At 39.6% G+C, this 21,357-nt stretch overlaps 1 pseudogene; it reads right to left on the bottom strand.

Annotated features, from left to right (window-relative positions):
• Positions 1-12,785: 12,785 nt before the first annotated feature.
• Positions 12,786-13,444, bottom strand: LOC132477691 (SIN3-HDAC complex-associated factor-like; annotated as a pseudogene).
• Positions 13,445-21,357: the final 7,913 nt, after the last annotated feature.

The raw sequence follows: 21,357 nt of genomic DNA, 5'->3' as shown, positions 1-21,357 counted from the left end.
AGACGTTACCATAGGTGCTTAGGAGTGAAATGAGGGATAGAGTCCCAGTCTGGTGAGTCATCAGCCTACAGGTAGTCTTCAAGTCAGTGGGCCTGGGAACTACCAGCTGTGGAGAAGACCAAGGACAGAGAGTTGAGAGGGCAAATAGATTAAGACAAAGGGCCAACATACTTTCTTAAGAGGTAAACTGCTATGTAGATTGCAAAAATGAGTGATTAATATGTGTCAGACATTTAAATACATACATTCCTGGCCTTGAGAAACTTGTTATTCAATAGTGGAAATAGAAATAAATGGATAATTTCAGTATAGCATGTTAAGTATTTTTTTGTTGTTTGTTTTAGGGAATGGGTTGTCTCTTGTCCTCATGTATTAATCTAATACATATGTATATATAACTGCCTTAGATATAGGTATAGATACAGACAGATATAGCAGTTCTGATCATATCCTGCCCTCCATTTATTCACAAATATATATTAGAGTATAATCTATTCCAGGCAGTGTTCTAGGTTCTAGAAATACAATTGTGAAATTATGTGATTACCAGCATTATGTTTTAGTGGGGGAAATAGATATTTAACAAATAATCATAGAAATAAATGAAATTACAACTGTGCTAAGAGAGATAAAGGGTGAGCACAAGGCTTTCCTAAAGGCTGAAGCTGGCCTAGTCAGACTAAGAAGTATCATTTTAAGCCTAGGCTTGCAGGATGGCTGGTGGAAATTCAGGAAGTCAGAGCCAAGAAGAGTAAGGAAGGGGAAGAGCATATGCAAAGGCACGTAGCTGAGAAGGAACTTAAGACACAGCATGACCAGAAAGCCAGGAAGGAAGCAGGAAGACACTCCCCGTCTCCATCACAAGACCCAAAAGAATATTGTGAGACTGCAAACAAAAAAGAATTCTGGGGATCAGTATCTGAGGAAATCAGAAACTGTTTGGAATTCCAGTGAATGGTTCCAGAAGTTGACCATAAATAGGAAGCCATGTCTGGGGTAGTTCCTGGTGAACACTGGCTTTTAGAGGTGAGGATGGGGCCTGCCAGCTTTGGAGAGCAACACATTCAAGATCCCTTGTGTACTGCTCTCATAACATCGATCACTTCTTTTTTGAATAATTCCCATAACTAGGTTGAAAACTCACCTTTGAAACTTGTGCATGCCTAACATAATGCTTTGCTCCCATTAGACAATCAAATGATGAATTGTTTAATTCAAGTGAGCAGTTTTATGGTCACCTGGGGCAACAGTCCTGACTAAGAGTAACACAGTGGGCAATTTGTATTTGAGGTCTCATTTGGAGCAGACAAGTCCATAGAGACAAAAAGTAGATTGGTCTACTCCCTCGGGCTTTGGGAGGGGTCGGGGGGGCGGAAATGGGGAGTGACCGCCAGTGAGTACCGGGTTTCTCTTTGGGGTGATGAAAAATTTAGAAAATTGATTGTGGTGATGATTGTAGCTCTGAATAACACTGAACACTTTATATGGATAAATGGTGTGGTATGTGAATTATATCTCAATAAAGCTGCTTTAAAAAGGAATGGGGGGCCTCCCTGGTGGCGCAAGTGGTTAAGAGTCCGCCTGCCGATGCAGGGGATACGGGTTCGTGCCCCGGTCTGGGAGGATCCCATATGCCGCGGAGCGGCTGGGCCCGTGAGCCATGGCCGCTGGGCCTGCGCATCCGGAGCCTGTGCTCCGCAACGGGAGAGGCCACAACAGTGAGAGGCCCACATACCGCAAAAAGAAAAAAAAAAAAAAAAAAAGGAATGGGAAAGGCTGGAGGATCTGCCAGGGGAATTTCTATGATGTATTGTTATTTTATATCTGAAGCCCTTAAAAAGCTTTGAAAGTCACTTAAGAATCAGGAGGGCCTAGAATTCTGAACCCTAGGAGCTGTTCTCCTTGAACCTTGTTCCTTGCCCAGACATGATATGTTACCAAAAAATTGAGAAGAATAAATGGTCTCAGTTCCCATTGCCTGAAAATCTTGGTTGGATACGTTATTGGGACGGTTAGAGCAGTGGTGTAACTTGATATCGTTGGCATGGGAAGGAGGGAAGAGGCATGATGGAAGGCTCCATAGATGACCTCAGACTGCAGTCCTCCAAAACGTGTATGTTGGTTGTGAATATGTGGTTACGAATTATTCTGGAAGGAGATTCTTTTATCACAGTCTCAGAGAAATCTATTGCACCCCTCCCCAAAGAAAGAAGAGGTAAGCTTTAAAATTTTGAAATAGAAAATGCAGACTTTAAAAAAAATACCACTTCCTAATTTAAAGCAATTTTGTTTCACTGGTTGGGAAAGGAGGAGTGGAGAGAGGACAGGAAGAGGAAAGAGAGAGAGAGAGAGAACACTAATTCCTGATTTCTGAAAGGAGGAAGCAGCATTTACTAAGGTGTAATCTAAATTAGACTCAGTAGAGCAGGAAGGACTGATTGAATCTGCTTGTTCTATCTTCCTGTAATCATTTTAGGAAAGGGTATGGTTTATAAGAATAAGCGTCAACTCTGATGAAGCAAATGAGATGAATGAGAAAGCCATACTTCATCTAAACACTGCAAATCAATGCTATCCCTCCTTACCCTCTCACTGAAGACGCCTGCCACATGAATGATTCATGGTGAGCCATCAACTCAGCACAGTCACTCTGCTAGAACACCAAGGGTTTGCTTACACATAATTACTCAGAACTGAGTAGGAGGAAATCCCTGCCTTGGATCATGGGAGATAATGGAATTCCAACTAAGGATGCCCTTGGCAAAGTAGAAGGACTTTCCCTTGGACCTTTGAAATCCTTAATGAGTTGAATCATGTCAAGTAACAAAATAAACAAGGATGGGAAACATCAGTTGGGTTTGGTCCAAAGTCTAGCCTGCTTAAGACTGGGCTTCCCCCATCACTGCTTAAACATAATACAGTTTTCTATCAGCCAAGCCTGTGGTTTCATTTCATTTTTTTTTTCTTAAATCAGATTTCAAAAGCCAGACACTAGCTGATGGTAATTAGTAGCCTGAATTAGTAGGTTGAAGTTTATTCTTACCATTCTTTCCAGGCATGCATAATTTTTGTGAAGAGAAAAGAAAATCCAATTATCCCCAAATCCAGCCAGTGTGGCTCATCTGCTCTTGTGTTAGATCTTTAGAAATGGTTCTTAACAATTGAAAGGAAGACATATGATATTTGAGAACAGTGTCTTGTAACCTCATTTATAATAGTAAGGAAAAAAAGCTCAGTCTTGCGATCATTTCCATCCCTCTTCACGAAAATCTGACACAAATATCGATTCTATAAAACGTGTGACATAGAGGCTTGTTCATATCGTAAGGAATTTACTGGTGATTTTATTTCTAAGTTCCCTCTTACATTTTAAACGATTCCCTTAAAAATGCTTGACTTGAAATTTTCCAGGACCACTTACACAATGTAAACTAGAAACATCTGATATAATGTTGAAGGACTCAGATTTTTCACATCAGGGAAGGTAGGAATTTATACTCAACTTTGCAAAGGTTGGGTCTATGACAAAAGATTCACTAAATCAAATAATCTCACTAATGAAATTCCTGCTTGAAATTTTGGTTAATTTTGGAAACTTCAATGATCTTTGAGTTCCTGCAAAGACTTTAGTGCTATAGAAGTAAATACTAACTAAAATTTTGGTAATAAGATATACCCTTTGTCGTTTGAATTAATATTGTTTAGGTCATATTTTTCTTCTACCCATATTTATATCTAAGGAATAAATATGGCATGGAAGGCAAACCGTATCCAAGCTGCTTTTTTTTCTTTTATCATTTTTTTGCTCAAGAAAATTTTCTTATTCCAAACAGTGAAAATTAAGAAAAGAAAACTAATTGAAAAAAATTCAAGTTTGCATTTTTAAATGAGCCTGTATCGAACCCTTGTGACAAAACCATTAGTTCAAGGACAATTTGCGTATATAATTGATCTTCATCACCCACCTTGTTTCTGAATAGATATACTGTTGGGTTCAAAGAACTTCATGTCACAGACAAGCAGAAGGACAATCCCAAGATGGCAAGACCCTCTTTAGCTTCAGGGAATTTTTTTTTTTTTAAAATTTGTGGCAAGACATTGATTATGGACAGAATTTTACAGTCATAAAGGCTTTTTTCTTGTCTGGATAATAGTTTGATCATACTATGTTTCTACTAAAGGACTTCTAAAAGACTCTGTGGGAGCAGAAATGGGAATATGACGCAACCTCTGTTTTTAGGAAATCACAGTTTAGGGTAGAACATGGACATGTTAACATACATGTGAAATAACACATTGTAGTAGGGCATTCGAGATTTAATTAAGGAAGAGATTTATTTAAGGGAAAAGCATAACCAGAAGAGATAATAGTTGATTGGAACCTTGAAGGATAGGTAGGAGTCTACCATAAGAATTTGAATTTTGTCTGGTAAGTTTATTAATGTATATTACAAGCCTTCAAACATAATTATTAAATAAAGAGCTAAGAAGATGCTGTGCTACTTTTCTCCCCACGACTAAATTGTCTTCCCTAGTTTTTTTTTACAACAGCCTTATGAAGTTCCTAAGGCTACTAGTGCTTTACAAATAAAATACAGAACCGGGGCTTCCCTGGTAGCGCAGTGGTTGAGAGTCTGCCTGCCGATGCAGGGGACACGGGTTCGTGCCCCGGTCCGGGAAGATCCCACATGCCGCGGAGCAGCTGGGCCCGTGAGCCATGGTCACTGGGCCTGCGCGTCCGGAGCCTGTGCTCCACAATGGGAGAGGCCACAACAGTAAGAGGCCCGCGTACCACAAAAAAAACAAAAAACAAACCAAAAAAACAAACCAAAAAAAATACAGATCCGAACGAAGCTGATCCAGTAAGCAGAAGATATGAAACTATATTCATTCTTCTGATTCTAAGTTCTTTGTTCTTTCTACACTGCCTTTCTACTCCCTCACCCTTCTTTTGAACTTCCTGACCGTTCCTATCACAAAGTGAACTCAGAACAGATACCCAGCAACAATTACTTATTGATAAACAGAGGCATATAGTTTTGATGCCAAAAAAATTCTTTTTATTGGAATAGAGTTGCTCTACACTGCTGTGTCGGTTTCTGCTGTACAGCAAAGTGAATCACCCATACATAAATATAGATCCCTTCTTTTTTGGATTTCCTTCCCATTTAGGTCACCACAGAGCACTGAGTAGAGTTCCCTGTGCTATACCGTAGGTTCTCATTAGTTATTTATTTTATACATATGATGCCAAATTTTAATTTATTTATTTATTTTTGGTTGTGTTGGGTCTTTGTTGCTGCATGCAGGCTTTCTCTAGCTGCGGCGAGCGGGGGCTACTCTTTGTTGCGGTGTGCAGGCTTCTCATTGTGGTGGCTTCTCTTGTTGTGGAGCACAGGCTCTAAGCGCTCGGGCTTCAGTAGTTGTGGCTCGCGGGCTCTAGAGCGCAGGCTCAGTAGTTGTGGCGCACGGGCTTAGTTGCTCTACGGATGTGGGATCTTCCTGGACCAAGGCTCAAACCCATGTCCCCTGCATTGACAGGCTGATTCTTAACCACTGTGCTATCAGGGAAGCACTGATGCCAAAATTTTAATACAGATTTTCCAAACACTCCAACAGCCTCTAAACTGGGCCTTTATCCCTCTTAAATATTTCCTCAATCAGGGCTAAATTGTTTGCTTATATGAAAACAGAAGCATGTAAACTTTAAGCAGCCAACAGTGCCCCTTGTTGAAGAATCTCGCCCTGAGCTCTTGTCAGAGGAACCTTAGAAGCTGGAAGGAGAGGAGAGTCCACAGCCCTGTAGGAACTTCTCAAATGTCACTTATCTCAATGACAAATACTCTCAATGACTCTGTAAGTTTTCTCTGCAGCCCTAGCTCAGGGTGTGGGAACTTTTGGTTGCCCATGTGCTTACTTTCCAAGGTTCCAGGTCACAGCAGGGATTCTAATTTCCATGACTGCATTCATGCGTCTGCTGAATTACCCCTTTCCAGAGGAACTGAAAAATTTTGATTCATTGTCAAGGTTTCCCAGGCCTTTGTATTTCAACACACACCTACGGGTAGTCGACTGGCAAGGAGCAGGGTGGTGACTGGGGAGAAATTCTCTGCCTTGAATTCTTGCTTCCCTTTCAAAGGTATTCCTAGAACACTCCACTGACCCTTTGTGCTTGGGACGATGAAAGACATTCCTGGGTGGGCTGGTGTATTTTACACGATGTTCTCAGATGCTTTCCATGAATGACTCAGGCAAGTGTAAGCTGCATAGAATTCTGGTGCAGAGGAAGGGAGAGAGCCGTACTCTGCTCAACCACGAGTGTTCTCCGTCTGAGCCAGCTGAGTAATGCTGTGCTGAAGGTGACTTGTCCAAGAAGAAGCCAGGGAGTAGGAGTCAGGCTCTCTGACTTTAAACGCCAACATAAATGGAACAAATATGGGCAGGTGATTTAACTGCTTTGGGGCTCATTTTCTAATCTGTGAAGCAAGAAAATGAATACCTATTTGCCCATTTGTAGTGATGGGAAAGGTTAGGTGCAAAACCAGGTTGACCAGTATTTATTGACTGTTTGATGAAAGAAGAGTGGCTGAAAATACTTGCAGTCATTAGAAAAGGTGCCTGAAGGAAAAAAAGATTGCTCAACCCATGTTTAGCGTCTGGTACTAGGGATATGGTAGTACCATACTACACTACGGTAGTACCAGACACACAAAAATATGGCAAGATGGGCTCTTGCTCTCAAGGGCTCACATGGTAATTTAAGAGACAGACATTGAATAATTAACTGTGCATTTAACTATACAATTAAAGTTGTGATAAGTATCCCAAAGAGGATTATGGTATTAATATATGAGGATAAAAGAAGACTTAGTCTAGTCTCAAGAAGGTGTTCTATATGGGAGTGACATTTAAGTTGACTTATGAAAGATGAAAGGTAAGGAGGGAAGTGGCAAAGATGTGGGAGATGCTTTTAGGAAGAAGAGGCGCTGCATATGCAAAGGTTTGTGAGGCAGGAAGGCACATGGCAGGAATGTGGAATTGAAAGCAGGCCTTTGGGGCAAGAATGAAAAGAACGAGGGATGGGAGAGTGGGACCAGATAAGGCCTAGAGCTAGGTGGGAACCAGTCCAAACAGGGCCTTGTGGGACAAGGTAAGGATTTGGAATGTTTATCTTTAGAAAAATGGGAAGCCTTTACAACCTACAGATCAGAGAAAACAATTGCAAACCATGTATTTGATAAAGGGCTCATTTCCAAATATATAAGGAACTCCTACAACTCAGTCGTAAAAAAATGAATAACCTAATTAAAAAATAGACTTGAACAGATCTTTCCCCAATGAAGACAAACACATAGCCAACAGGTATATGAAAAGCCGCTCAATGTCACTGATCGTCAGGGAAATGAAAATCAATACCACAGTGAGATATTATTTCACACGTGTTAGGGTGGCTATTATGAAAAAAAGAAAAAGACAAGTGATGGTGAGGATGTGGAGACATTGGAACACCTGTACTCTGCTGGTGGGAATGCAACATAGAGCAGCCACCATGCAAAACAGAATTGAGGCTCCTCAAAAAATTAAAAATAGAATTACCCAATGATCCAGCAATCCCACTTCTGGGCATTCATCCAAAAGAAATGAAATTAGGATCTCCAGGAGATATTAGCACTCTCACATTCATTGCAGCCCTATTCACGGTAGTCAAGATGTAGAAACAACCTAAATGTCCAACTACAGATGAATGGATAAAGAAAATGTGGTAGGTACATACAGTGGAATATTATTCAGCCTTATAAAAGAAGGAAGTCTTGTAATATGTGGCAACTTGGACAACTCTTGAGGACATTATGCTAAGTGATATAAGCCGGTCACAGAAGGACAAACACTGTATGATTCCACTTATATGAGGAATCTAAGACAGTCAAACATACAGGAGTAGAGAGCAGAATGGTGGTTGCCAAGGGGTAGGGAGAGGAGAAAGTGGGAAGTTGTCATTCAATAGGTATAAAGCTCAGTTATGCAAGATGAGTAACTTAGAGATCTACCGTACAGCACTGTGCCTGTAACTAACAATACCATGTGGTACACTGAAAAATCTGGTAAGAGAGTAAATCTCGTGTTAAATGTTCTTACCACAGTAAAATTTAAAAGAAAGGAAAAAAAGAAAGAAAAATGGGAAGTCTTTAAAGGGTTTTAGTGAGAATGACATAATCAGATTTTTTTTATCACACTGAATTCATGCTGGAGGATGAATTACTGAGGTGTGAGTGCATGAAGGGAAGCCAGAAAGGATATTTTGAAAAAGAGACTTTCAGTTCCTTCCTGCTATGGAACAGGAACCCAGTGTCCCCATTCTGGTGCCTTTTTTCAGGCTTGATCTCTTGAGTAGATTCTGAAATTTTTGTTCTCCTCTTTCACACCCATAAGACTTAATTTTCTTATATTCTATTCTTTCCAAACCTCTGTACGGTAAAGAAAATATGATTACTTCTTGATGGGAGATACACTAACCTTCTCAAGTAATGTAGCTGAATTCTAACAGTGCTGTTACTATCTTTCCTGCTCATCACATATTTATTAAGCAAATATAACCTATAAAGAAAAGTCAAGGATAGATAAATAGATGATAGATAGATTGATCGTATCAATTAATATGCTTTTAGTTGCAAGAAACAGAAATCCCACGTAATAAGAAGGCTTAGGGCAGGGTAGTTCTAGGTTGGTTCATTTGAAGACTCATCATTACTTTAGGGATCTAGTTGGTTTTCTTTTTTTATTCTACTGTTCTCAAGCTCTCTTGATGTTGCAGAGCTAGATGTAGCAGTATTACTAGCATACCTTATCATTCCAGATCCAGAAAAAGGGTTCATCTCTTCCAGATGTATCTTTTTTGTGTGTGTGTGTGGTACACAGGCCTCTCACTGTTGTGGCCTCTCCCGTTGTGGAGCACAGGCTCCGGACGTGCAGGCTCAGTGGCCATGGCTCACGGGCCTAGCCGCTCCGCGGCATGTGGGATCTTCCCGGACCGGGGCACGAACCCGTGTCCCCTGCATCGGCAGGCAGACTCTCAACCACTGCGCCACCAGGGAAGCCCTAGATATATCTTTTTGAGAGAAAAGAAATCTTCCTCAGAAGCCTCCTAGCTGACTTTATTCATGTCTTATACTAAGTCATTCACAGGGGAATGGGATTATTATGAATTTCAATTATTAACTAAATTATCTTAAACTTATTAAAATTCTCATCCTAGGACTGGAATTGAAGGCAGGTTTTCCTGAAGCAAGAGGCTTTCATGGTCCCTCAATACAATTAGGATCTCTTATTAAGGAAAAAGGGAAAATGGTTGTTGGTGTCTAGAACATCAATAGTGACAGCCTCACACATAAAAATTAAAGGAGAATCACAGAACAATTGAGCAAATGAAGGATCTCAAAGTGTTGTCTTCAGAACTGCAGCATTAGTAACACCCATGAGCTTGTTAGAAATGCAACTTCTCCAACCTATTCAGGGGCTGCTGAAGCAGAATGGATGGCCATGGGCCCAGCAGTCTGTGTTTTAAAAAGCTTACAAGGATGGGCTTCCCTGGTGGCGCAGTGGTTAAGAATCCGCCTGCCAATGCGGGGGACATGGGTTCGAGCCCTGGTCCAGGAAGATTCCACATGCCGCGGAGCAACTAAGCCCGTGTACCACAACTACTGAGCCTGTGCTCTAGAACCTGTGAGCCACAACTACTGAGCCTGCATGCCACAACTACTGAAGCCCGCACGCCTGGAGCCCATACTCTGCAGCAAGATAAGCCACCGCAATGAGAAGCCTGCACACCACAATGAAGAGTAGCCCCCTCTCGCTGCAACTAGAGAAAGCCCACGCACAGCATGGAAGACTCAACACAGCCAAAAAGAAATTAATTAAATAAATAATTTAAAAAAAAACTATTAAAAAAAAAGCTTACAAGGGATGCACAGAAAAGTTTGACAAGCACTGCTATAGAATTAGAGAACATGTTAGAAGGTTGTGTCACCCACAAATTGGCACTTGCCGTCTATCTCTACAGGGTTTAAATTATGAGCCACTGCAGCCACTGACCTTCAACATCGCCTGAAAGGAGTTCAGGGTGGAGATCAGACACGAGGCGCTCTGTGTCCTGGAAAAAACTGGCAGAACAGGTCTTCAGACAGCTATTTTCAGGACATGATTTTATGAGCCCAATTCTTGCATCTCCTCTTATCTAGAAAAGCACTAAAATCCTTCATGGTGATGACTGCTCCGTGTGACTAGCAGAAACCTTCTGCAAAAAATGCGTATTTGATTGCATGTACTCCCCCTTCAGCATCACATATATACTAACCTTCCCCTCTACTTCTTTGGAGCAGTTTCTCAGAGCTATCTGAAAGGCCGTCTCTTGGGCTATAGTCCTCATTTTGTCCCAAATAAAACTTAACTCACAACTCTCATATCGTGCATTTTTTTCAGTTGACAGTTGAATGACACCAAGCAAGGAGTTGAATGACACCAAGCAGGGGTGTGGGAGAGAGATCAGGCCTGGAAAATATGACAGGCCAATGAAAACACAGGCCTTACTTCATACCTAGTAAAGGAGACATTTTGCAAGAAAGCCATTTACCATCCTCTAAATCATATTACCTTTCTCATCTACCAGTTGAACCCATCCTGACTGCTGGAATAAGACAAATGGGTAAAGCTAAGAAAATATCCTGCAAAAACTATATGAAGAAAGTATAATAAATAATTCATTGGGAACAGTGCCCAGGCATAAAAGAATGTGAGTAAGTTTAGAATTTGGGAAATTGATCGTGATTTCTGGAACATAAATATGGAAATGAAGACACAGAATGGTTGGAAGACATGCTATTTTACAGATCCAGAATAACAATTACAGGTTCTTTTTCTGGACATTTCCAGAATGATGATCAACGAAGAACATTTGATATGGCTGCAAACAGCCAGCAAATAAATCTATATAGAGATTTATATTCTAAATGGGAAATACTTTTGTGAAACTGAAATGTGGGGAAGGGATAAAAGTTTTCTTGTATATTCTTTACTTCTAGGAGTACATGTGGAAGCTACACATCTGCTCCGGATGTTGCTCAAAGGAACGTGGAAGCCTGGTTTGTAGCAGGTTGAAGTGTTTTAAACATGAGGTGTGGGAAATAGCACAGTTACTGTCACGAAGGGCATCCTAGGCCAGTCACGTGGAAAAGAAATCCAAGGGCTTCAGCTGCCTGGGCACATCCCAGCACCGTGGCCCACTGAATCCAACCACAAAAGGCCAGCTTCGGAAGACAGGAAAGGGGAACAGCAGGGTTCACAAGGGGATTGTTAATATTTCCGAGGTAAAAGAGAAAAACTAGCCAGGCTTCATGTAACAAGAACAATCATTGCTCAAAAGTGCCTAGGCTAACTTCAACTCTATGTGAAGTGTACTGTACAAAATTAGTTTGCATATTATTTGATGTTCTCTCTGGCCTTCTTCTTTTTTTTGGGGGGGGGGGGCAGGTTCAAGTAAAAGGCTTTCAATGGAGGTTGTAGAATTGAAGAGCTCCACGTTTAGGATGTATCATCTAACACCTTAATGTTCAGAAAGCCTGACTAAAAGAAACCAAACCAAAACCAACCCACTCAGCATTAACATACAACTCTTTTCTTTTAGTTGAATTTTACTTTAATGTAGAATGAAAACAAAAACAAAAGCCCAAAACCCTAATAGGTTAAAACAAGTCAAACAACCATTCTACACAAATAAAACCTTCACAAAGGTCAACCGAAGTAATCTAGAGCTAAAACTGAATTGTGCAGATTTTCAATGAAGTCACCAGTCATGTAACATAAACAAATTATTTACACACTTGCAAGCCCTCTAAGAGATGTGCCTCAAGAAGCATTAACCTTTGTTTTCTTCATGTGCCATCCTGAAGACTTGCACATTTTATTTTTCAGATAATTTAACATTTTTAATAGAGTGCATTCTCTACCAAGCGGTAATGCTTTGGTTCTATTCATATATGATTGCTTATCCTAAAGACTTAACATTTCCCTGAGAGGAACTTGGATTCTGCTTTAGAAGTGTCATATAAATTAAAAACTTTATCAAATACCAATATGGAGGGAGGTGATGCAGGATGCAACAAATGCAGTCAAGTTAGCTCTGTATATTTAGAAATTACTCCTTCAAGATATTCACACTAGAGAGTTTAGTCTGTCCTGCTTAATATTCAGTAGTACAGGTCGGAATCATCAGAACCTTGGCAACACCTTAATATTTCATAGTTATGAACGACTATCTCTAGGGGCAAGTCTGTGTTTACTGAGTTATGATAAATTTATTATAAAGAAGGAAAACAAGTGTAGCCAGCCATCTTAAAAAATGCCCCAACCACTGCTTCTCAATATAGAAAGACTAAAACTACATACGTTTATCATACAACAAATCCCATCTCTGTCCCCTGAAATTCCCCTAATTTCATTCATTAGAAGGGAATTTTTAAAAAGACTTAAAGAGCACCGTACAGCAGCATTCAGCTTTCCCATGAAATACTCAGCATCTTAAATATTATGTACACTTTGCTTTTTCTTTGAGTAAGCTAGATGCTGGCTTCAGAGTTTGTGGAACCGGAGGGAAAACAACACACTCAAAACTATTCTAGGAATCTTCCTCTGGCAGAATAGTAGGTATCCAAGTTAAAAATAGGAGTGTCATTTTGTTGCTTTGTTTTCCAAAATTTAAATCGTTTTTTGTTCCCCTTCTACATAAACCTCAGTCACCACTCCTGAGTGGAGGTGGGCAGAGGCTCTGGCCCCTTCTCCAGCGGCTTCCCAGCAGCTGCTTTCTTATTGCTGCAGCAAGGCTTGAATAGATGTGTGTCAACAAGGACTTCCCCCAAACGGCCTTTATAGATAGTGCCACAGCGTATTTTCTGTCTTTTCTTGTATGTGAGATCTAAAAAGGAAAACACTGGCGTGCTGTTAGAGCCAGAAGCCATCTCTGTATCTGAGCCGTCATCTGACTGGTGACTATAACAAGGAGATTGAGCTGGAGAGGCACCTAAGGTGGTACTGTGGGCACCAGAATTGTGACATTTAAATTCCTTCTGCAGTTACTGATCTGGTTGCTTTTTATCCTGTTTCCAGATAGAGTTTTCACTTTCTTTGGTTTCAGTGTAGTCTTTAGACTGGGTCCTGCCCTTGCATCTTTTTTTGATCCTGCTGGCAATTTCTTTCATCTTTTCACAAGCAGGACACTGGCATTACAGATGTCTCCTGAACGAGTCTCATGTAACCCAAAACAGCTCTGTAAGTCCTTTTCATAGCGTTAACTGTCAGTGAATCGAGAACTGGAGGATTTAGCTCTGCTAATGTAGCAGCCCTCTACACTTCGGTACGCTTTTGGCTTGCGAAAACCAAACATCATTTCTTCTGGGCAATAGTCTTAGTATGCTTTGAAGGACACCAATAGTTCCTCCAATGTAATAACTTCCCCAATTCCACTTTCTAGATTCCTTCTGGGTAGTAAAGTGTTTCTTATATTCAAAAATACCTTTCAAAACTCAAAATGCCACTGGATGGACCCCTGGGCACGAGACGACCGAGACAGAGGCACCCAGGCAGCAAAGAGAACCGCTCCCCGGCGGCTCGGTGGGTAAACGCAGCATCTGGGGTCGGAGGGAAAGTTCCGGTGGAGAGCTGCCCGCCGGGGCGGGATGGGGCGGGGTGGACGGGGCGGGGGAGCGCGTCCCTCGCCGCCGCCTCCCTCCCCTGCGCCTGGCCCTCTTCTTAGGCAGCGGTTCTCAGATTTGAGTGTGCATCACCGGGAGGGCCTAAACAAAAGCCCAGCCTCTGATTCAAGTAGGTCCACAGAGGTGCCTGAGAATTTCATTCTTAACAAGTTAGGCTATTGGTTCAGAACCACACATAGAAAACCACTGAAATACTATTTAAGATTCTTGAAGTTAAACTATTTTTTTGTTTTTTTGTATTTTCCACTTCTCCTTTGATATCCCATCATACACACACACACACACACACACACACACACACACACACACACACCCCATAAGACCTAGAAATTTTTCCATAGTATAGTCCAGGAATCTTGTGATAACTGATGGCTGAAGACAGCTAGTGTAACACCAGCTCTGTTACCCTCATGCCGACCACCCAGTATACTTATAACATTAGAAGGGCAAAGAAGGCAGACCTACAGGTGTGATGATTCTTTTTTGTTTACCAAACAAAGGAATGGGAGCGTCTTAAAATTCAAGCTAGAACATAGGTATTCTACTAGGAAGCAAATAAGGAAAGAAAGACAAGCCATAACCAAAAATTAGTTTTTTGGTAGTTTTAGAGAATAGCATGCAACTCTAACAGAGAAATTGGATACATGATGTCCTGGAAATAAAACTGACTAATAATACATAAGAATTGGAACAAGCTGTGAGACCTAACGTTTATCAATATTTAAAAAAGGATAATCAATTTTACCAAAGACAGCTGAAGCTGGACTAACTGAAAAAAGGGGGACTAGGATATGAGGTTATAGTCGTTTTCTAATGTTTTGATTCTATATGTTTTCATTTGGAAGAAAAACATAGTTCACGAACTATGTGTGTGAAGATTAGTATTGCAGAGTAATTTTAAGTTTTAAAATGTATATACATTTTTAAAAATAAAATTTATTTTATCCCAAGTATAAAAGAATAAAAAGATGAATACAGCATTTTTGGAAAATTTTTGGAAAATTTAAAACTAAAATTTTAAAATGTTTACCCATATTCTCACCTTACAAATACAAGTTTTAATATCTGGCTGTATTTTAGTCTTTTTTCTAAGCATCACTTTTACATAATTTCGATTCAAAATTGACACATAATTTTTACAGTGTTTCTTTTTCTAAATATTATAATGAGTGTTTACCATTACTCAAATATTTCATTAGCATACTTAATGTCTAAATACACATTCATAAAGTATCACAATTTATTTAAATTTCCTTTATTGTCAAACACTTTGTTTCCCCCCCTTTTTTTCCCTATTTTAAATAGTACTACAATGAGTACATTTGTACATAAAACTCTGTATTTAAGATGATTTTTTTTGGATAGATTCCCAGGTTTAGAATTACTTGTCTCAGGCTTGGACATTTAAAAGACCCTTTCTACATATTGTCAAATTATTTCCCAAAGAGGCTAAAAAACCTTTTTTCTCTTTCTCACTAGCAATACTCTATGTCCAGTATTGAGCACTCTGAAATTTTTTATCTCTGCCAATTTGATAAGAAAAAATTATTTCTTGTTTTGTTTTCATTTGCATTTCATTGTTTACTTATGAACTGAATCTTTTTCATGTTTGCTGATGAGAGACATTTTCTCTTGTATTCATTTCCGAACATTTAATTCAGTTAATTTTCAATTATATAAATATTTTCATATTTATTTATGAGAAAAAATGAGTATGGATTTTAAGAATTTTTAAGAATATAGATTTTTAAGAATTTAATAAAATAAAACCCGAAGATACATAAAGCAATTTAGTTGGTGTTAGAGAACCGAGTATTATACACAGAAGAGCTTGTGATTCCAATTTTCATCTCTGGAGCTCAGATTTCGGTACTGTGTTTGAGGAAAATAATTTCAAAGTAAAACAATTGTCACATTAGGATAACTATATGCCAGTGCACCTGAAATCCTCCCAGCCTAAGCACAACATCAAAGACGTGGCCAATTTAAAGACTGTCACCCTCAAATGGAAGAAGTTTGCTCCACATTAAATGGTTTATGTTCTTTCCTTATGATCAAACTATTAGGAGGAGAGGGTCTAAGTGTTCAGTGCAAACATCCTAAGTAACTGCCCCACCGTTTCCCAAACTCTTCACTGGCCACAAGAATGAAAACATCTATCAATCCATTGCTTACTAAACACTGCCTGGAAGAAAGCAAGCTTGTTGATTTTGGTAGGTTTTCAAATTTCCTTTGTCTGCGGAAAGGTGACAGAAAGGGTGTCAAAAAGGCCAATGCAACACCTGGATATGAACTGCATCTGGAAACCACTTTTTTCAAGATTCACCCTTTGGAAGAAATACTCGGCCTTGGTCAATGCGGCAATTGATCTCTGGGGCTATTGACAAAAGCCATAAATGTATGCTCATTATTCTTGTTCTGTCAACAGACTTTGACATTTCTATTTGGCCCATCATAGATCAGTCATGGGGAAATACAAGGTAAGTGACTTGCTATCCCTTAAGTTCAGAAATTTAAAGTAACTTAGAAAGTGAATTCTTTACAGTTTAGTACTTTTGCTTTAGGTCTTTCTCAAGAGGTGAAGCATAGTTAATGCTCTACATACATGTCAATATATAGTGGACTTTTTTTTCTATTTAAGAAGGTGCTGTGATGATGTTCTATATAACATTCTGTTTATTAACCTTTATTAGAAGAAATTTATAAATTTTAGAAGAATAAAATTTTGAACAACGAATCATGTATAATTTTAATGTCCATGCTTCTGAAATCTATTTTATTTGTATCAGTTCACATCAATGATATTAAGTTTCCTTTAGAAAATGAGAGCAGTGCTGATAAGGAGAAAACAATTACTTCATAAAAAATACAAAGATGAACTCTTCTAACATTTAAGTATCTATGTTCAGTATGGAAGTGTTTGTGTGTAGCTATCCTAACTTTCCTGTCTCCTTTTTCTGCATGTCAAGTAGAGCGTATACAAAAATTTTAAAATACGAATTCCCAATTTCCCACATCTCCTTTGGGTGCCCCTTCCGCCAGCACTCCTCTTCGATGTGGATCGTCTCCAGGGAATCTTAATGGCTTTTGTTTCCAAAAGTCTATGCCCCTAAGGCAGTAGTTCTCCATAAAGGGCAAATGCACCAGGGCCACTTGGCAAGGTCTGGAGTTAATTCTCAGTTTCTACAATTGCGGGTGCTACTGGCATCTCGTGAGTAGAGGCCAGGGATGCTGCTGAGTATCCTACAGTGAACAGGACAGCTCTCCACAACCCCCAACAACATATCCAGCCCCCAAAGTCAATAGTGCACCAGCTGAGAAACCCAGTGCTTGAGCAACAGTCAGGACTCTGTGCAAGGACCAAACAAATGTGAGGAATATTATAAGACAGTTGATCTCTCCCCTGCTACAGAAAATGATTCATTTGGATGAGAAAGGAGACAGGATGGATGGGAGGAAGCAAGTTGAACAGAGATAACCTTGGGGTCCCAGAGAGACATGTACTTCCTCCACCTCCATTCCCTGCCTCCGAGGTTGGGTCTCAGGAAGATAGGGGATGGCTGTGTGTTTGGTGTAGGCAGATGGGACCATAAGGAAATGACAATTCCTATGCCTCAGCACAGAAGCAGCAGAAAGTGTGGTTCCCTTGGCTGGGCTTGGAAGAAGCATAGAGAATGCCACTTCTGAAGGAGACTTGAGCATGGGAACAAGAGACGCCTCAGAGGCTACCACGTGGGCCAATGACTGAGGCCCAGATGCGATGATGGATATCTTAGCAGAGGCCAGTCTTGTATCCCTCTAAAGTCCCTGGAACATAGATGCAACCCTGGAAAAGTGGGGTGACCCAAACTGACTAGCCCCCCACCCCAATAAGAGAATGTGAAAAATGAAACGGATTTAAATTTTTATGTTACGCGTACAAGTTGCATGTCAGACACTGTGGTTCATGATCAGTACATGCTGCAAGTAGAAGTTCCACTCCAAATTACTCAGATAGATTGGAGATATATAAGTTTAACTCAACTAATTTAACTGAAAGCAATCCTCCTTTTCATTTTGTTGTATTGAGTCAGAATAGGTATTACTAACCTTTCAATGTGATATTAGTGTTTGATTCTGAGATCCCCACCTCTCCCATTACCAAAAGTGTTTTAGAATTTTACTCTGTGTTTGTGTATCAGGCCCAGTGACACAACTGAAGACAGTCTGGCAGATTTAAAACCAGGGCTAGCTTAGTATAACTACCTGGTCAAACCCATTTCACATATTGAATTGCTATAATTTTAAGGAGAGCTTAATTTTAAAAAATCATTATCTGGTATGACAAATATAGTTTTGTGGTATTTGATCTGGCTCATTTTTTTAAAATGTAAGATTATGTAACAACCTGTCACTGACACCTCTGTTAAGTAAAGCCAGTATTATCTTTCAAGGGTGTCACAGTTCTATTGATAGGAGTCTCCACCCAGAAACCTAGGAAATTTACCCAACTATTCATCAAGAATTCTGGACACCATTATCAAAGGAACAGGACACGTGTTGGCAGAGGACACAACACTCTCTGCTGCCAGTCCCGGCAACAATCCAATGTTTGTGCACCAACCCCCAGCCAGAGGAAGGCTTTGTTCCTATAGCACATCTACTACATTGTCCCCTTTGGATGCAAGCTGGTCTTCTCCCTCTGCTAGTAAGCAATCTGCTTATTTGCTATCCCCAAATCATTTGGTGTCCTTACCTCTCACTGGAAACTAGACGTTAAGATGAGAACCTGGTAATTCGCCTTCCTCAGTGAAGACGATTATTTATTAGACAATCCTTGACAGCATACTCCTCTGCCATAGCAGCAAGTTGACTTGGGGATAACTGACATTGATACGCACCCTACTTTCCTTCCAGCAAATCTACATCTGCATTGGGTATCCTTTCCCAAAGCATCACCGCTTAAGGCTATCTATTTATTTACATTGATAATGCCTCCGTTTACTTCTTGAGGCTCTGGGACATATTATACAAATTCAATAATAAAAACATTGCCCTGATATAAAGACATTTCTTGAAGTCCAGAAATAACAAGTTCAATCAGCACTCAAAGCTACATAAAAGCATTTCTAATCTAAAGTCAATCTCCTCTCCTCTACACAGTCTGGAACTACTGGAAATGTGCCATGGTTTCTTCTCCTCTTGGGTTATACAGAAGTTGCTTTACTGTTTATTCTGGAACTGTTTACGGGAATATCTTTGACATGTCAAAGTGAAAGAGATTAAAGTGATTCCTGATCTGCATAGAACTTTATCTAGCATTACCCTTGGCACTTACTGAAATCTTATACCAGTTGGAGTCACCATAATTTTACAAAAGTGATATCACTGTAAAATGTCATTTGTAGAAGAAAAGAAAGTCAGAAGGGTCTTAAATAGATTCTCAGGAGAAATGTTATGGTATAGGGGAGGAGATGTATTGAGCAGAAGCTTCATAATTGTCTTCATATTTATGGGAAGTTATCATAGTTAAAGTACTTATATTATCCTTCATCTATGAAGAAAACACCAGGGAGGGGAAAGCCAGAATTTATGAGTAAGAAAAAACGGTACCAGTAGTAAAGACGGTTGCCAGCATGACATCATGGAAAGACTGTGGATTTTAATGTTAACACACCAATAAATTAGAATCCCTAGTATGTCAATATTATTAAGCATTAGATCTTGGGTGAGAAATTTAATTCACTTTTCTCATAAAATAGGAAGTAGTGATGCAGGATTTTTGTATGGCTTAAATGAGACAAGCATATTAATGCACTGAGCACAATAACTGACAAGGAGTAAAACCTCAACTATGATGGTTTTCTATCTGACCTTTCTGGTCTTTGACTGATTTTAAAAGTTAATGACTTTCTGATTTTTTAACCCAGAGCTGTTGATAGTCACATGGGTCTGACAGTAGTCCCAGACTCACAGAATAATTTAGGTGGTTGAGATGAAAAAACCCCACAACTTTTCAGTAATCTGCAGCTCTCTGAGTAGATAGTTCTCCAACTTACTCCCAGCAGAAAGGGCTGGAGAGCTTGGTACTTCCTACAGTCATGTCACCCCACAAACTACTTTGCTTAGCTCTCTCCATCTATGCTTCAACTCTTCTTGCCGAAGACCCAGCACTTGAATCCTTCTCTACTGTACCCGAACCTGCATTGCTTGCACCTCCCCTCCCTGCACCTTTCACTCCATTCTCTTGTCTTTCTTCAGCCCCCAATTACTCTTTTCCTAACGACTTTCAAAAGAACTGTCCCAGAGAAAGACAAATATCATATGATATCACTTATATGTGGAATCTAAAAAATAGTACAAATGAACTTATTTACAAAACAGAAACAGACTCACAGACGTAGAAAACAAATTTATGGTTACCAAAGGGGAAGGGGGGGTGGGATAAATTGGGAGTAGGGGATTATCAGAGGCATGCTGTTAACAGATGCTATGTAAGATAGATAACCAACAAGGAATGAAAAAGAATCAAAAAGGAGTATAGATATATACGTATATATGTATAACCAAATCACTTTGCAGTACACCTGAAATTAACACAATATTGTAAATCAACTATACTTCAGTTAAAAGAAAAGAACTGTCCCATGGTTCACATCATATGGAAATAAAATTCTCATGGTGACTGAAAAGTTATATGGGAAAAGCTTCACATAAGCTAAAATTTTGTATGGAACAAACTTTTGGTAGGAATGGATCACTATACAACTTCAACTTGACCTTCCAAACTGCCTTCTATTAGTGGCCTCAAAATCTCTATTAGTTCTTTTCTTGGTTCCTTAACAGGCCTATCTCATCCTTAACAGCCAATGTTAGTTTCCCATTATTAGACTCTTACATTGTGGCAGGCACTCTACAACAGCCTAATCTCATTGAATGGTTACTGCAATCCTGCAAAGTAGTCCCACTTTTACCTACAAGGAAATTGAGGCTTCTAGAGATCACAGGACTTGCTCCAGATGGTCAACCTTGGCTCTGAAATGGAAGCAAAGTTTATGGTAAAAAACAAACAGGATGGACAGTTGATGAGAACATCTCCAGCGAACAGAGGAAAATTCTGGTAAAGACTGATTTATTTTCCACCATGTTTCAATGTGTCCAAGAACCTCCAAGATTTCTGTTTTCCATGAAGCATGCAATTATGCTTATTCTAACACCACTGAAACCATTTCTCTGACTTATAAAGTCTTTGTACTAAAAATATCATTTCCACAAGTCTTGAGTCCAGTCATGGAAATAAGTGGTACCAAGCTCAGACGAAAAGGTTTTCCTTACCTATTTCCTATGACTATATGAAAAAAGTGATACTGAATTTTATTCTTAGGGTAGATAGACATCCATATATATATATATATATATATATATATATATTTATGGCTTAGTTATATTTTGGCTTGGTAGAGAGTTAAATGACATAATTCCTGGTTGTTTTTAGGATTGGCTAGTTATAACAGAAACTCCAAATAATTGTGATTGAAAGAAGACAGATATTTATTACTTTCTTTACCTTCAGTGTAAAAACTGAAGGAAGGAAGCTCAGGGCTGTTTTGGTGGCTCC

The sequence above is a fragment of the Mesoplodon densirostris genome, chromosome 17 (assembly GCF_025265405.1).
Source record: "Mesoplodon densirostris isolate mMesDen1 chromosome 17, mMesDen1 primary haplotype, whole genome shotgun sequence".
In the NCBI taxonomy this organism is placed as follows: Eukaryota; Metazoa; Chordata; class Mammalia; order Artiodactyla; family Ziphiidae; genus Mesoplodon; species Mesoplodon densirostris.
This window is presented reverse-complemented; position numbering and strand designations above follow the sequence as displayed.